At 53.1% G+C, this 15,904-nt stretch overlaps 1 pseudogene; it reads right to left on the bottom strand.

Moving 5' to 3' along the window:
• Nucleotides 1-10,045: 10,045 nt before the first annotated feature.
• On the bottom strand, nt 10,046-10,256 carry LOC127038484 (uncharacterized; annotated as a pseudogene).
• Nucleotides 10,257-15,904: the final 5,648 nt, after the last annotated feature.

Below are 15,904 nucleotides of genomic sequence, written 5' to 3' on the forward strand. Positions count from 1 at the left end.
GAGGGAGGGGTGCCTCTCGAGTGGGGTTCTTCTCTAAAGATGGCTGGCAGAAAGGTGGTGCTCAGCTCTGTCAGTCACCTGCCCAGTGGCCTCACTGCCAGGGGATGCAGACATTTCTGTAAGGCACATTAAGGGGCATTTGGCTTTGAAGCAAATGCAATGAATGTGCATTTATGAGAGGGAATTTCCATCTTTGTATTAGTTGTTCATCAGTGGTCTAATGGATAGGGCATAAGCTTCTGAAACCAGAGATTGTGGGTTTAAGTCCCATCTAGGGTGAAAAGCTACTTTCTTCCTGTATATTGCAAGGAAACCTTGGTCTTCCTTTCAGCAAGGAAGCTGAGAGATATTTGAGCACAAAGTCCTGGATCTTGGCAACAGCCACCAAGGATATTAGAAGGCGCAGTCTGGTGACCTAATGGATGCAACCACACACCCCCTCATCCCAGGGCAGTCCCATCTGAGAACCAGTATCCATGGAGCAACATTCCCCTCCTACCCTGACAGGTGGGCTGTGCAGCTGATGGTGGAGGGCAGCAGGAGAGGAGGTTGCACTAGCACTGCCTGGGCTGTATCTGCACTAAGGATAAAAGGGATGGGGTCATGCAGCCTGTGCCTGACACTCCACAGCACCACATTCACTCCAGGAAGAAGTCAAATGCTACGCCAAGGGTGGTGAATTCCTATGTGAGCACACAGTGCCCCTGCACACACATCAACTGCACCAAAAGAGACACAAACTGCACACTGAGGAGACAGCTGGTTTGGTTCCAGGTTGCTTTTATTTCCAAAGGTGCTGACATGTGATCTCGCTTCTTTTATCCATGGGCAGAAATGCAGTGGAGGAGAATCTCACATTCCTGAGCTGCCAGGTGACCGTGGCAGGAAGAAAACGCACTGCAATGAAATTTAAAAAACACTCATAAACAATTTAACAATGAGAAGTAATTAAATAAAAAAGTCCAATCAACACACATGCTGGTGGCTTCTTCCCACCCCAGAGAGCGAGGGGCAGGGAGTGTGTGAAAGGCAGGTGGTTAAGTCTGAGGGAGCATATTCATATTTCATACAAGTTAAACATATTATAGCCGCCAGCTACAAAATACTCCACTTGGTAACATCAATACAGAATATATCAATCTACAAGCAATACAGCCATACACAGTTAAGACAGGGTGTCCACTTAATACCAGAGTTCCCTCTGCCAAATAGCTGGAGGTCCCTTCACAGTCACTGCTAAGCGAAACAACATTGTGCAGAACCAAGAGCAGCCCTGCTGTGCCGTTAGGAAGGCCTGCAGGAGACTCAGCAAATCAATCTATGATTCTGTGCTTCTGCTTAGTAGTTACCAAGTGTGATCAATGAAAGGGGCTGGGAGCGGGTAGCTCCCTTGATTGGACACCCAGCCAGCCAGTAGTTATAAAATCCCTCTGCGGCCTTGTCTACACTGTGACTTTAGGCTGAATTTAGCAACCTTACCTCGATTTAACCCTAGACCCATGCACACGACAAAGCCCTTTTTTTCAGCTTACAGGGTTCTTTAAATCGATTTCTTTACTCCACCTCCAATGAGGGGAGTAGCACTGAAATTGGCCTTGCTGGGTCGAATTTAGGGTAGTGTGGACGCAACAATGGTATTGGCCTCCAGGAGCTATCCCAGAGTGCTCCATTGTGACTGCTCTGGACAGCGTTCTCAACTCAGATGCACCGGCCAGGTAGACAGGAAAAGGCCCACGAACTTTTGAATTTCATTTCCTGTTTGGCCAGCGTGGCGAGCTGATCAGCACAGGTGACCATGCAGAGCTCATCAGCATGATGTGCACATTGCCGGGGCACATTGCCCGGCCCGTACTTTGAGAGAAGTCTATGACCATGTCTATGTCCTCATTACTCTCGTCACTGCACTGCTGTTGCCTCCTTGTCCGGTTTTGCTTTTGCAGCTTCTGGTTCTGTGCTGAAAAAAGGCAGGAAACAATTGTCTGCCCTTGCGCTGATGGAGGGAGGGGCGACTGATGGCATGGCTTACAGGGAATTAAAATTAGCAAAAGGAGTGGCTTTGCATCAAGGAGAAACACAAACAACTGTCACACAGAATGACCACCTTGAGGATTGAACTCAAAACCCTGGGCTTAGCAAACCGTTGATTTCACAAAACAAATCAAGTCAATTTCTTGTTTTGATTTATCTAGCTTTTATATCTTTAGCTGAGAGCAAACAGTGCAGTACAACTACTAGCCATTGTCATCTCCTGGCTGCTTGGCAGAAGATGGGAATGATCTGGTTGAGTCACTCCCATGTCTGCCCAGGTGACCCAACTGACCTCCCTGAGATCAGCTAAAAGAGCACCTAGGAGTACAGTAACAACGACTACCAATCATAATGCACTTTCTGCCACCAAAAGCCAATGAGTTGCTGCTCTGTAGCAATTCAGTCCCACGTCTGCCAGAACCCAGGAGATGTACGGTGACAGTGAGCTGAGCGGGCTCCATGCTTGCCGAGGTATGGCATCTGCTCAGGTAACCCAGGAAAAAAGGCATGAAATGATTGTCTGCCGTTGCTTTCAAGGAGGGAGGGAGAGGGGAGTCTGATGACATGTACCCAGAATCACCCGTGACACTGATTCTCAACCCGGAATCCCAATGGGTGGCGCAGACTGTAAGAACTGTGGGATAGCTACGCACAGCTATCCACATTGCAATGCTCTGGAAGTCGACGCTGGCTTTGGTACTGTGGACGCAGTCCACCGACTTAATGCACTTTTAGCATTTTGTGTTGGGACACACACAACGAACTGTATAAAAACAATTTCTAAAAAAATGACTTGTATAAACGTGACCTAATTTCATAGTGTCGATATACCCCAAGACACTTGATCACAGCCTTGGATTGGCAAAAAAACTACTTATACTTTGGACTGATCTACACTGAGGGAGACAGAGTCAATGTAAGATACACAACTTCAGCTATAGGAATAGTGTAGCTAAACTTGCTATATCTTATTTTGATTTATCTTCTGTCTTCACAACACAGGATTGCTAACTGTGGTTCCCCCATTCATTTTACTTCACCCTCTTATTCTAGCAAAGTTCTAGAGTCAACAGAAACATATTTGGGAATAGATTTTTTGACAAGACACAATAAACCAAAACCTAATAAACCAATTATTACCTACTAAGCCCGTGGGAGTAAATCCTTTGATCTAAGCTCTAAAAAGGCAAAAAGCAATGCTGACACCCTTGGATGTTACACAGCCCCTCTGCCCCCACCACTTTCTACCTCCCCATGACGAGCTCTCAGACATGCACCAAACACCATTCACATGACTCTGAGAACTAGGTAACTAAGTGAGGCTCACTTCCCTGAAATGACTCCAATAGAGGAATTCAAAGCAAGAACCATTAACACAGAATTCTGTTCAAAGACAGAGAAGTCTTTCAGCTCCTTCCTCTCTCTGGTTCCTCTCATTCCTTCTGTTCAAAGACAGTTCCCTGTACACTCCTAGTTTGCACAAACCCACCCACTGACCTGTGACTAGCAGTTTCTCACTGTTAACTCTTACAGCAAACCAGGGCAAAGAAAGCCTATGCAAGTGCTAAGCCCCAATGCTCTTTTCTGCTCCTTTCCCACAGAACTACCTCAAAAGTACAGTCAATGGCATCAAATCAATTCCTTACCATGGTAAGGCCTCGGGCATTGGTGCACCCTGTCACGGAGTGTGGGGGAGTCCGGCCCTGCACCCCTCTTCCTGGGACCCACAGTGACTCTCAGCCAGCCAGTAAAACAGAAGGTTTATTGGACAACAGGAACACAGGTTACAGCAGAGCTTGCAGGCACAGTCAGGACCCCTCCACCGAGTCCTTCTGGGCTTTCAGGGCGCTTGGATCCTAGCTAGGATACCCTGAATTCCGCCCACACAGCCCCAAGCCCAAACTCAAAACTGCTTCCCTCCTGCCACTCCCTTCCTTTGTCCCCTTCCCGGGCAAAGGTGTTGACCTTTCCCCTCCCTTACCTAGCTCAGGTTACAGGCTCTGGCATCGTCCATCTCCTAAAGTCCTCCCCTGCTCTCCCACTCCCCACACAGACAGTCCCTACTGCATCACATCTCTCCCCCCTTCGAGACTGAACTGAGCGGGGTCACTCTGCCCAGTGACCTGGGGAAGTTCAGGGTCCCCTCTCCGGGACAACGCATCCGCTGTCAGGCTGGCACTTCCCTTCACATGGACCACGTCCATGTCATAGTCCTGCAGGAGCAGGCTCCACCTCAGGAGCTTGGCGTTGGCTCCTTTCATCTGGTGCAGCCAGGTCAGGGGAGAGTGGTCGGTGTACACGGTGAAGTGTCGCCCAAAGAGATATGGCTCTAGCTTCTTAAGGGCCCACACCATGGCCAGGCATTCCTTCTCGATGGCCGCGTAGCTTTGTTCCCGGGGTAGCAGCTTCTTACTCAGGTACACAATGGGGTGTCTCTCCCCCTTTTCATTCTCCTGCATTAACACCGCCCCCAGTCCCGTGTCTGAGGCATCGGTGAACACCATAAAGGGTTTGTCAAAATCTGGGTTTGCCAGAACTGGGTCGCTAACCAGAGCCTCCTTCAGCGCCCGGAAAGCCTCCTGGCACTGCTCAGTCCAGATCACCTTGTCTGGCTTCCCCTTTTTGCACAGTTCAGTGATGGGGCCGGCTATGGCACTGAAGTGGGGCACGAACCTTCGATAGTACCCCGCCATCCCAATAAAGGCCTGGACCTGCTTTTTGGTTTGGGGAGCAGGCCAGTCTCTGATCACCTCCACCTTGGCTGGTTCCGGCTTCAGGCAGCCGCTCCCCACCCGATGGCCCAGGTAAGATACTTCAGCCATCCCCACCTTGCACTTCTCAGCCTTTACTGTTAACCCAGCCTTTCGGAGTCGGTCCAGGACTTGTTTAACCTGGGACACGTGGTCCTCCCAGGTCTGGCTGAAGACGCAGATGTCGTCAATATACGCCACGGCAAAACTCTCCATCCCCCTCAGTAGCTGATCCACAAGGCGCTGGAAGGTGGCCGGCGCTCCCTTGAGGCCGAAGGGCAGGGTCAAAAACTCATAGAGCCCCAGAGGGGTGATAAAGGCCGATTTCAGCCTGGCATCTGCGTCCAGCGGCACTTGCCAGTAGCCTTTGGTAAGATCCATAGTGGTGAGGTACCGTGCACCTCCCAGCTTGTCTAGGAGCTCGTCAGGCCTGGGCATAGGGTAGGCATCAGATACGGTGATGGCATTGAGCTTTCGATAGTCCACACAGAACCGGATTGACCCATCCTTCTTGGGAACCAGCACTACTGGCGAGGCCCAAGGGCTGGAAGATGGCTGGATCACCCCCAAAGCCAGCATGTCCCTGACCTCTCTTTCAAGATCCTGGGCAGTTTTACCAGTGACCCGAAAAGGGGAGCATCTTATAGGGGGGTGTGACCCCGTCTCCACCCGGTGGACAGTCAAATTAGTGCGTCCAGGCTGGTTGGAAAACAGCTGTCGGTACAGATGCAGCACCCCTCTGATCTCAGCGTGCTGGCCCGGGGTCAGTTGCTCAGAGAGGGGAATCGCCTCCAGGGGGGAACCAGCTTTTGTCCCAGGGAATAGATCCACTAAGGGGTCATCTCCCTGCCCCTCCCAATGTCCACACACGGCCAACACCACATTCCCCCTGTCATAGTATGGTTTCATCATGTTCACATGGTACACCCGACGGTGATGTGCCCGGTTTGACAGCTCCACCACATAGTTTACCTCATTCAGTTGCTTGATAACCTTGAAGGGCCCTTCCCAGGCGGCCTGGAGTTTGTTTCTCCTCACGGGGATAAGAACCATCACCTGATCCCCGGTGGCGAAGGCACGGGCCCGTGCCGTGCGGTCATACCAGACCTTCTGCCTCCTCTGGGCTCGGGCCAGATTCTCCCTGGCCAGGCCCATGAGCTCGGCCAGTCTTTCCCGGAAGGTCAGGACATACTCCACCACTGACTCTCCCTCGGGAGAGGCCTTCCCCTCCCATTCGTCCCTCATCAGGTCTAGGGGCCCCCTCACCCGCCTTCCATACAACAGTTCGAAAGGTGAAAACCCGGTAGATTCCTGGGGTACCTCCCTGTACGCAAACAGCAGGTGAGGTAAGTACTTGTCCCAATCTTGCGGATGCTGGTTCATAAATGTTTTTAGCATCCTCTTCAGCGTCCCGTTGAACCTTTCTACCAGCCCGTTGGACTGGGGGTGATACGCTGAGGCCCAGTTGTGCTGGACCCCACATTTCTGCCATAAGGACCGCAGCAGGGCCGACATGAAGTTGGACCCCTGATCCGTTAAGACCTCCCTGGGGAACCCCACCCGGCTGAAAATTGTCAGCAGCGCATCTGCCACTGTGTCTGCTTCGATAGAGGACAAGGCCACCGCCTCGGGGTAGCGAGTGGCAAAATCCACCACCACCAGGATGTATTTCTTCCCTGACCGGGTCATCTTGCTGAGAGGTCCCACTATGTCCATGGCCACCTTCTGGAAAGGTTCTTCTATGATGGGTAAAGGCCTCAAAGCTGCTTTCCCCTTGTCCCGGGCCTTCCCCACCCTCTGGCAGGGGTCACAGGATTGGCAGTACTGTCGGACATGGGTAAAGACCCCAGGCCAGTAAAAGTTCTGTAGCAGCCTCTGCCTGGTGCGCCGGATTCCCTGGTGCCCTGCGAGAGGGATGTCATGGGCCAGGTACAACAGCTTGTGATGGAACTTCTGGGGAACCACCAGCTGCCTCCTGATCCCCCATGACTCTACTTCCCCTGGGGGAGCCCATTCTCGGTACAGGAACCCCTTCTCCCACAGGAACCTCTCCTTGCAACCTCTCCTCATGGTCTGTACCGCACTAAGGTCAGCCCGGTCCCTGTGCTTCCACAAGGAGGGATCTTTCTGCAACTCGGCCTGGAACTCAGCAGCCGGGACAGGAATGGGGACCGGCTCTCTCTTGCTGGCTGGGTCTGAGGCCGCAGCCTCTCTGCACCGTGCCCCTGGGCGTTCCCCGCTCCCTGAGTTAGGGTCCTGCACCTCAGGTCGAGTACCTTCCCCGTTTTCGGGGTGCAGTGCCATTTGCCGACTCTGACTATGAGTCACGACCAGGGCACTCTGGGTGTTACTAGGCCAGTCCTCAAGGTCCCCTCCCATTAACACGTCAGTGGGCAAATATTGGTGTACCCCCACATCTTTGGGGCCCTCCTTGGCCCCCCATTTCAGGTGTACCCTTGCCACGGGTACCTTGAATGGGGTCCCGCCCACGCCCATCAGGGTCAGGTAGGTGTCGGGCACCATCCGATCTGAGGCCAGCACCTCGGGCCGGGCCAGCGTCACCTCTGCGCCCGTGTCCCAGTACCCAGTGACCTTCCTCCCATCCACTTCCAGGGAAACAATGCACTCTTTCCGGAGGGGCAGCCCCGCGCCCACCCGGTAAACCAAAAACCCGGAACCGGGAGCATCCATAGGTGGTATGTTGCCAACCCCCCTTTCCTGGGAATGTAGCCCCTCCTCCGATTGGGTTTTTACCCAGTCCACCCTCTGCGGGTTGGGTCTGCTTGGTCTGTCCCTGAGCTTGGGGCACTGGGCCCGTATGTGACCTCGTTGGCCACAGCGATAGCAGCCCATATCTCGTGGGTCCCCTTGAGTGGGTCGGAGGGACCTGCCGCTGGATGTTCCCCTTTTGGGGGGGTTCTCCATAGGCCCCCTTTGGGAGGTCCCATGTTGACTCTCTCTCTGCGTTGAGGCAGGCCTGCTCCTTCGAGACTCCTCCCTGCCATCCCCTGCCCGACTGTCCACAAATTGGTTGGCCAGCTGGCCTGCATGCTGCGGGTTCTCCGGCTTCTGGTCCATCAACCACAGCCTCAGGTCGGACGGGCACTGCTCGTACAGGTGCTCCAGTATGAATAGGTCAAGCAGGTCCTCTTTAGTTTGGGCCCCAGCTGTCCACTTGCGGGCATACCCCTGCGCCCGGTTGACCAGTTGTAGGTATGTGACCTCACGGGTTTTACGCTGGCTCCGGAACTTTTTCCGGTACATCTCAGGAGTCAGCCCAAACTCGCGGAGCAGGGCCTGTTTGAACAGTTCGTAGTCCCCTGCCTCCGCCCCTTTCAGTCGGCTGTACACTTCCACGGCTGTGGAGTCCAGTAAGGGGGTGAGAACTGCGATCCTGTCTGCAGGGTCAACCCTGTGCAGCTCGCAGGCATTCTCAAAGGCCGTCAGGAAAGTATCTATGTCCTCCCCCTCCTTACGCCGGGGCAGCAAGTGCTTATCAAAGCTCTTTGTAGGCTTGGGTCCCCCCTCACTCACCGCAGCCGGAGCCTCACTGCTCCTCAGCCGGGCCAGGTCCAGCTCATGTTTACGCTGTTTCTCCTTCTCCTCCCACTCACGCTGGCGCTGGTTCTCCTCATGTTCACGCTGTTTCGCCTTCTCCTCCAGCTCTCGCCTCTTTAACTCGAGCTCCTCCCGTCTCAGCTCCCTTTCATATTCCAGCCGCATCCGCTCCACGGATGCCGAGCGTCGCCGGGAGGATCCCCTGCTGGGGGGTGAGCTTCGCCGTAAGGCTCCCCTGCTGGCCGGGGGTGTCACGGTGGCCTCGGTATACACTGGGCTCCTCCCCGCCCTTCCTCTACGCCTAGGAAGGGGGGGTCTTGGGAAGCCCTCGTCCGCCGGCTGACCACTCCCAGCGGGGACAGACACTGGTGCCTGCGCTGCATCTGCCCGGGTGCTTCCCTCAGAGACAGGGCTCCGTTCATTCATGCGGTCTCCCTGCTCCAGCTGGGCAATCAGCTGGTCCTTGGTGCGTCTCTCTGGGTGCAGCCCCCTCTGCTTGCACAGCTCCAGCAGGTCGCACTTGCGCCGCTTGGCATACATCTTCCTGCTGACCGCTCACAGGCCGGGGTGCTCGCCGCTCCCCACGGTTTCCAGGGGGACCCCTAGTGCACCAGCCCTTCTTGAGGTCACCACCTCTCTGCCAGGGTCGAGCTGCAGACTCCTCCGCCCCTGGGACCGCTCGCTGCAATCCCCCGGGGGACCCTGTTACTGCAAAGTCCTTCTCACTGGGCACACACTCCCAGGGGTTAACCACCCCTTCGTTTTACTGCTCCCCAGTCACTTACTGCAGGAAGCGCCATCCACGGGGTGCAGTATATCCCACCGCTGCCACCAGTTGTCACGGAGTGTGGGGGAGTCCGGCCCTGCACCCCTCTTCCTGGGACCCACAGTGACTCTCAGCCAGCCAGTAAAACAGAAGGTTTATTGGACAACAGGAACACAGGTTACAGCAGAGCTTGCAGGCACAGTCAGGACCCCTCCACCGAGTCCTTCTGGGCTTTCAGGGTGCTTGGATCCTAGCTAGGATACCCTGAATTCCGCCCACACAGCCCCAAGCCCAAACTCAAACTGCTTCCCTCCTGCCACTCCCTTCCTTTGTCCCCTTCCCGGGCAAAGGTGTTGACCTTTCCCCTCCCTTACCTAGCTCAGGTTACAGGCTCTGGCCTCGTCCATCTCCTAAAGTCCTCCCCTGCTCTCCCACTCCCCACACAGACAGTCCCTACTGCATCACACACCCCAGTCCTTCTGAGGTGATCCACTGGTCCCTTCCGGCCTTAAACTCTAGGAATGTGACTTAAAAGGGCCCCGACTTTCCTCCTAGTCGGGGCACAACATTTACAGACTGTTCTCTAAGTTAAAACGGTGGCGTTTTCCCAACGGGAAAGGGATGGAAAATTTCTCTTTTGTGGGGAGACGAGGGAAAGAACGATCCAAACCATGCAATTAATGCTGGAAGGTTAACTAAGGAGAGCAGTTTAAGAACCGACACAGAATAGACTAAGAAAGCAGCTGTTTAACTGACCTACAAACAACGAGAAAGTAAAATCTGCAAGAGCAGCCTTTCAACTCAGAGGCCTAATAATAAGATGTAACTAATAACTGACCAAAAATTTACAAATGACTCAAAACCATACTCAGTACAAACCAAACAGGAACACAGACACCACCACTTTTCTTCGCTGCTCTTCAGCCATGATATTCTCCCCATAGGGAGGTCCACCGTTCCTAGAGGTTCAGTGCCACAATAACAGGACTATGTGCGCACTTGGTGGAGGAAGCTGCTACTCCATGTCCCTATTCCAAAAATCAGTTTAATAGCTAGTCCTGAGATAGAGGACTATTAAAGTGATAATAAAATCACAGTTATTAAAGTGATAAGAACAGATTTAACATTTTGATTCCAGCCAATGTGAAAATGATCTAATATACAGGTTAATAAAAACATTTCTAGTCCTCTGCATAGAATGCTTAAATTATGCAAAAATAGCAAGTTTGGTTTAAAAAGTCATAAAAGACACATCATTCTGAATCTGACACTTGGTGAAATCTAAGTCTAGAGCACACAACTGATTTGGGGGTTGTGCCCTGCTTCTTAACAGGCTACCCTGAGGTTGTCACTCACAGTCACGAGCTACTCCAGACAGCTCGAGCCCTCTCATGGATCAGTAACTGGTTAGCAGATAGGAAAGAAAGAATAGGAAAAGTCTGGTTTTGCAACGAAAAGGGGTAAATAGCAGGCTTCCAAAGTATGAGACGAGACTACAGACATTAGGGCTGGTCAGTTTAGACAAGAAATGACTAAGGAGAGATACCATACAGTACCAGTTCTCAAGCAGGTGTCTGCCAAAAGAAACCCTGGCTTGACCCACCTCTACAGGCCACCAAGCCTACCTGCCTGGATGGAAAGGAGTGTGGGGAGGAGAAAGGGCCCAACAAAAAATTGCACCATCACTGTAGAAGAGAGAGATCTTCCCCTGCCATCATCAATAAGGATTGTATCACAGCCACTGACTCCCAGAACAGAAATAGCAAAAGTCCAACCAGAATTCTGCTTTCTTTTCACAACGAGAGAGAACAACCTCACAAAACTGGGTAAAAACTCTCAAATATCACTCTCCAAGAAACCCTTCAACTTTAAAAAAAAAAGGAAGAAAATAGAGGAAACAAGAATTTTATAAAATCTGAAACAAACCCAAAAACTGCTGCAGAGTCACTGCCAGGGAAAACGCACGGTATGCTACAGGCAGAGTGACTACACTGACTGCCCACTAAGCCTCTCACTTTTAGAGAAAATTTAATTGAACTAATTTAAATCCCAAGTGTGATCATTGGAGCCGGGGACACTGGAAGCAAAACCGCACCTTGACCAGTGACTCGCTCCGCTGCATGCAATGCACCATGGGTATGGAAATTGGAGTCCCTGGCCGGGCCCCATGGCTCAAAGGAGTCTTTTCTCAGGGACGGCAGGTGAGGGGGCAGAACTGCTCTCCTGAGACAGTCTCGCTGATGCCCAGGCACATGGCGAAGGGAGCCGGGTGGAAAGCCAGAGGACAATCTCCCACTGCTGTGTTAGCAGGCTAAAAATCAGAGGAAACGCCCACACCTGGTAGGAATGGATGTTTGTTTGTGTGTGTTGTGGGGTGTCTCACCTTGGCTGAGTTCCTTCCTGCTGTCCCTGGTGTGTAAAGACAGAGGCAAGTTTGAATCTTTGAATTGTTGTTAGTGCTGAAGTTGTGGGCCCTCGGTTTAAGTGGCTACACCTATGTCCTGGTACAGTTTGGTCCTGATGTGTAAAAGGCTGCTGTGTGGGGGGTGTTCTGCAGTGAGGTAGCAAAGGTTAGTTGCTGAGGTGGTGTATGCACCCTGAAAGTTGTGCACCCCAGCACCAAGTCTCAGAGTCTAGAATTTGCATAAACCCACCCACTGAGCTGTGACTAAGAAATTCATCCTGCTAACTCTTAGAGGAAAACAGGGCAAAGAAAGTGTATGCAAGCGATAGACCGCAGCCCCAATGCTCTTTTTTGTTCCTTCCCACAGAACTTTCACTCCATACCAGTCAAGTTCCTTGCTGTTTCTTGTCTAAGTGCTGCATGCATGTGCTATACCGGACCCTGAGCTGATTGTGCTCCATACAGCCTGGCCTGTACCTGTCTCTGTGGAGCAATGGGTTAGCGTGTTTAGCTGGTAACTGAAAGAATTGTGGTTCAAGCCCACCCAGGGACAGTGGAAAGACTGTGCTACTTCCTTGCTTTTCTGAAAGCTGGGTGCAGGGCTTTGGCTGGGAGGCTCAGGCATGGGGGATTGTGGTGCAGCGGATGGACCCGCTGTCAAGGTTCTTCTCCCACTCTGAGCTTTAGGGTAAAGATGTGGGGACCTGGATGGACACTTCAAACTTAATTACTAGTTTAGATCTGGTAACTCTGCCACCATCCAGAAATTTCAGTGTCTGGAACACTTCCTGTCCCCCCAAAACCTTCCCCTCCCTGGGCATCCTTGAGAGGGTTTTTCACCAAGTTCCTGGTGAACACTGATCCAACGCCTTGGACCTTAACACAAGGAGAATTTAACCATCCCCCCCTCCATTCCCCCACCAATTCCTGGTGAGTCCAGATCCAATCCCCTTGGATCTTAAAACAAGGAAAAATCAATCAGATTCTTAAAAATAAAGCTTTTAATTTAAGAAAGAAAGGTAAAAATCATCTCTGTAAAATCAGGATGGAAAATACTTTACAGGGTAATCAGATTCATATAGCCCAGAGGAACACCCTCTAGCCTTAGGTTCACAGTTACAGTAAATAGAGGTAAAATTCTCTCAGTAAAAAGGAACATTTACAAATTGAGCAAACAAAAATAAGACTAACACGCCTTGCCTGGCTGTTACTTGCAAGTTTGAAACATGAGAGACTGATTCAGAAAGATTTGGAGAGCCTGGATGGACGTCTGGTCCCTTAGTCCCAAGAGTGAACAACCCCCAAAACAAAGAGCACAAACAAAAGACTTCCCCCCCCAACCAAGATCTGAAAGTATCTTGTTCCCTTATTGGTCCTCTGGTCAGGTGTCAGCCAGGTTCACTGAGCTTCTTATCCCTTTACAGGTAAAAGAGGCATTAACCCTTAAGTATCTGTTTATGACTGGGGGACTGGTCCCAGGCCTCTGTGGAGGACGGGGTGCTGGCTACTTCCTGCGAGAAGTGGAGTGATCTGGCCCCAGTCTGCTCTACTGCCCTGGTCCCAGGCTTGTGTTGATGTGGTCTGGATTTGTGCACGTGTTTGTGTATATTAGCAATTGTGTGTGTGTGTGGCTGGATTCATGCATATGTTTGCAATTGTGTGTGTGTGTGTGTGTGTGTGTGTGTGTGTGTACTCTGCTGCCCTCTGCTGGCATGACAACCATTTCTCCGTATGTCACAGCCCCCATACCGTCGACCCTGGTGGTGATTTCCCCATCTTACAAGGGCTGGCTGGCCTGACCCTTCTCCCCTCTGTGGGGTGTGGCGGGGTCTGCAGCTCACCCTCTGTGTGGCAGGAGTGCCAAGGCATGGGGTGCTGGGCTCCAATGCACCTGGAGAGCAGCTCAGGTGAGGCGGAGCAAGGCGTGTGGTGTCTGTTCTGCGTTGCCTGGTGCTGGGCCATTGCACAATCCCCAGCCATGCCGCACAGCGTGCCCCGAGAGGGAGTTGGGGGCCAAGCAGATGATCCAGCATGAGGGGGGCATTCTCATTGTTAGCTGTAAAGTGGCAGTGAGTTCAACAGGCCTTGGCACATGCTGTGTGGGGCAGAAGGACCTTGTATTTGGAGCAGTGGGAGTGAACTGAGTGCAGTTGCATCTCTGAGCACACTTGTGAATGTTATGGTGTGTGTGGGGGAGTGATTGTGAGCGTGGCTGGGGGTGTGATTGTTGTCTCTTTGGGGGTTGGGCTAGCATGTCCCTCTGGGTGTGTTGTGTGTGAGTGTTCTTGGGATTGTGTGAGTCCCTTTGTGTGTTTGTGTGTCACTTGCTGCAGAATACAAAATCCTGCAAAGCCATTTCCTACTCGTTAGCCCAGCAACACACTGATACAAGCAGTGTCACAGACGCACACACACACAGAGTAGGACTCAGTCCCATCTGCAGAGGGCAGCAGGGACACACACGTCTCCCCTGTGCCAGCTTGGACAATTTCCCATCACGACCCAGCACAGTGCTGGTGCCCCCACACGGGGGTGGGCAGTGACCGGCAGGGGGGGCAGATGTGCTGGATCTGTAAAAGCAGAAGAGTCCTGTGGCACCTTATAGACCAACAGACATTTTGGAGCATGAGCTTTTGTGGGTGAATCCCCACTTCATTGGCTAGATTCAGAAGGAAGCACTTTGGGAAAATCAGTCAAGGCCCTTAGCAGAGCTGGGACACAGAGCCAGTGACCCCTGTACCACCCTGGGAGGGCAGTGGAGTTTGGGGGTCAGAGCAGGGAGGGGGCTGGGCACCAGGACCCCTGGGTTCTATGCTTGGCTCTGGAAGTGGAGGGGGTCTAGAGCAGGGGGACTGGGATCCAGGACTCCTGGGTTCCATAGGGGAGACTGTTTTTCCCTGTACTTCCCTCCCCAGAGATCCCAGCCCAGCCCCCTACTGGAAACTGAGCACAAGTGGGGGGACTTGTTCACCCACTTTGGAGTTATGATTCAAACACCTCCCCCAAGGGCTGTAACATCACAGAATCTGCCCCCCAACACAGAAAAAACTAGTGGGGTTTGGAGGGTTCTAGCTGCAGACACCCCTTGTCATTGAAAGAAGCCCCCAAACCTACTTACACCCACAAACACCCTCTCAGGGTATCCGCCCCCTGCTAGGACAGGACTTCTTGCTCCCACCACTATTCTTATCACCACGAGCTGCTCCCAGCCAGGCACCACACCCCATTCACACACCTTTTGTCACTACGTAGCTCAGTGGCAATCACTGCCCCGAAGTGACTCCGTTGCAGGCACCCCTCACACGAACTCCCCACACCGGATTCTGTCCACACACAGAGAATTCTCTCTGCTCGGATCCTTCGGTTCTTCTCACTGCTCTCCCTACTGCCACCAGACACTGCTCATCTGCATAACCCCGCCCATGGACATGTGACCCCTTCTGTCCTGCTGGTTTCAAGTGAGTGAGTTGCCCTTGGGGAGTGAGCAGGTCACAGCAGGTCACAGCCCCAGTGCACGTCACAGCCCCAGCCAGGGCCGGCTCCAGGCACCAGCTCAGCAAGCAGGTGCTTGGGGCAGCCAAGGAGAAGGGGCGGCACATCGGGCTCTTCGGTAGCAATTCTGTGGCGGGTCCCTCGGTCCCTCTCAGAGGGAAGGACCTGCCACCGAATTGCCGCCGAAGAAAAAGGCGGCACAGTGGAGCTGCCGCCGATTGTGATCGTGGTTTGTTTTTTTTTTCCCCTCTGCTTGGAGGAGCAAAGACCCTGGAGCCAGCCCTGACCACAGCACACGTCATAGCACGTCACAGCCTGGGGCAGGGAGATATTGGGGGAGGGGATGGGGGGAGGGAGAGACTCAGCCCCATAGACCTGTAGGGGCAGGGGATATTGGGGTCAGGAAGAGAGGAGAGGGGGTTGGTAGAGACCCAGCCTGGGCTGCAGGGGAAATGGGGTGGGGTGAGGGAGCTGGGAGACAGAAGAGACACGTGTGGAGTGGTGAAATGTTAGTCCAGGGAAACTGAGTCACTCCCAGGCCATGCTGTGCAGCGGAAAGCACAGGGGCAAGGAGAGAGACCCAGCCCCACAGAGCCCAAGAGGGATATTGGGGGCAGGGGATGGGATGAAGGGGTGAGAGACCCAGGCCCATAGACCTTCCCTGGCTACCAAGTTTGGGGGGAGGCGGGTACCGCCCCACAGCACTTGCCGGCGGCGTGACTGGGAGCCAGGGGAGTGGACTAGGCTGGGGCTGGGTCACTCCACTTACGATGCAGTGAGTTCAGGGACGAGGGCCTTTGGGAAGAGCCGGCCAGTCCCCCCTGCAGGAGCTCCCCACCCCAGCTCACCTCTGCTCCGCGTTCTCCCTTGAGCACGCCGGCGCCGCTCCACTTCTCCCGCCTCCCA

The sequence above is a fragment of the Gopherus flavomarginatus genome, chromosome 20 (genome assembly GCF_025201925.1).
Source record: "Gopherus flavomarginatus isolate rGopFla2 chromosome 20, rGopFla2.mat.asm, whole genome shotgun sequence".
Taxonomy (NCBI): domain Eukaryota; kingdom Metazoa; phylum Chordata; order Testudines; family Testudinidae; genus Gopherus; species Gopherus flavomarginatus.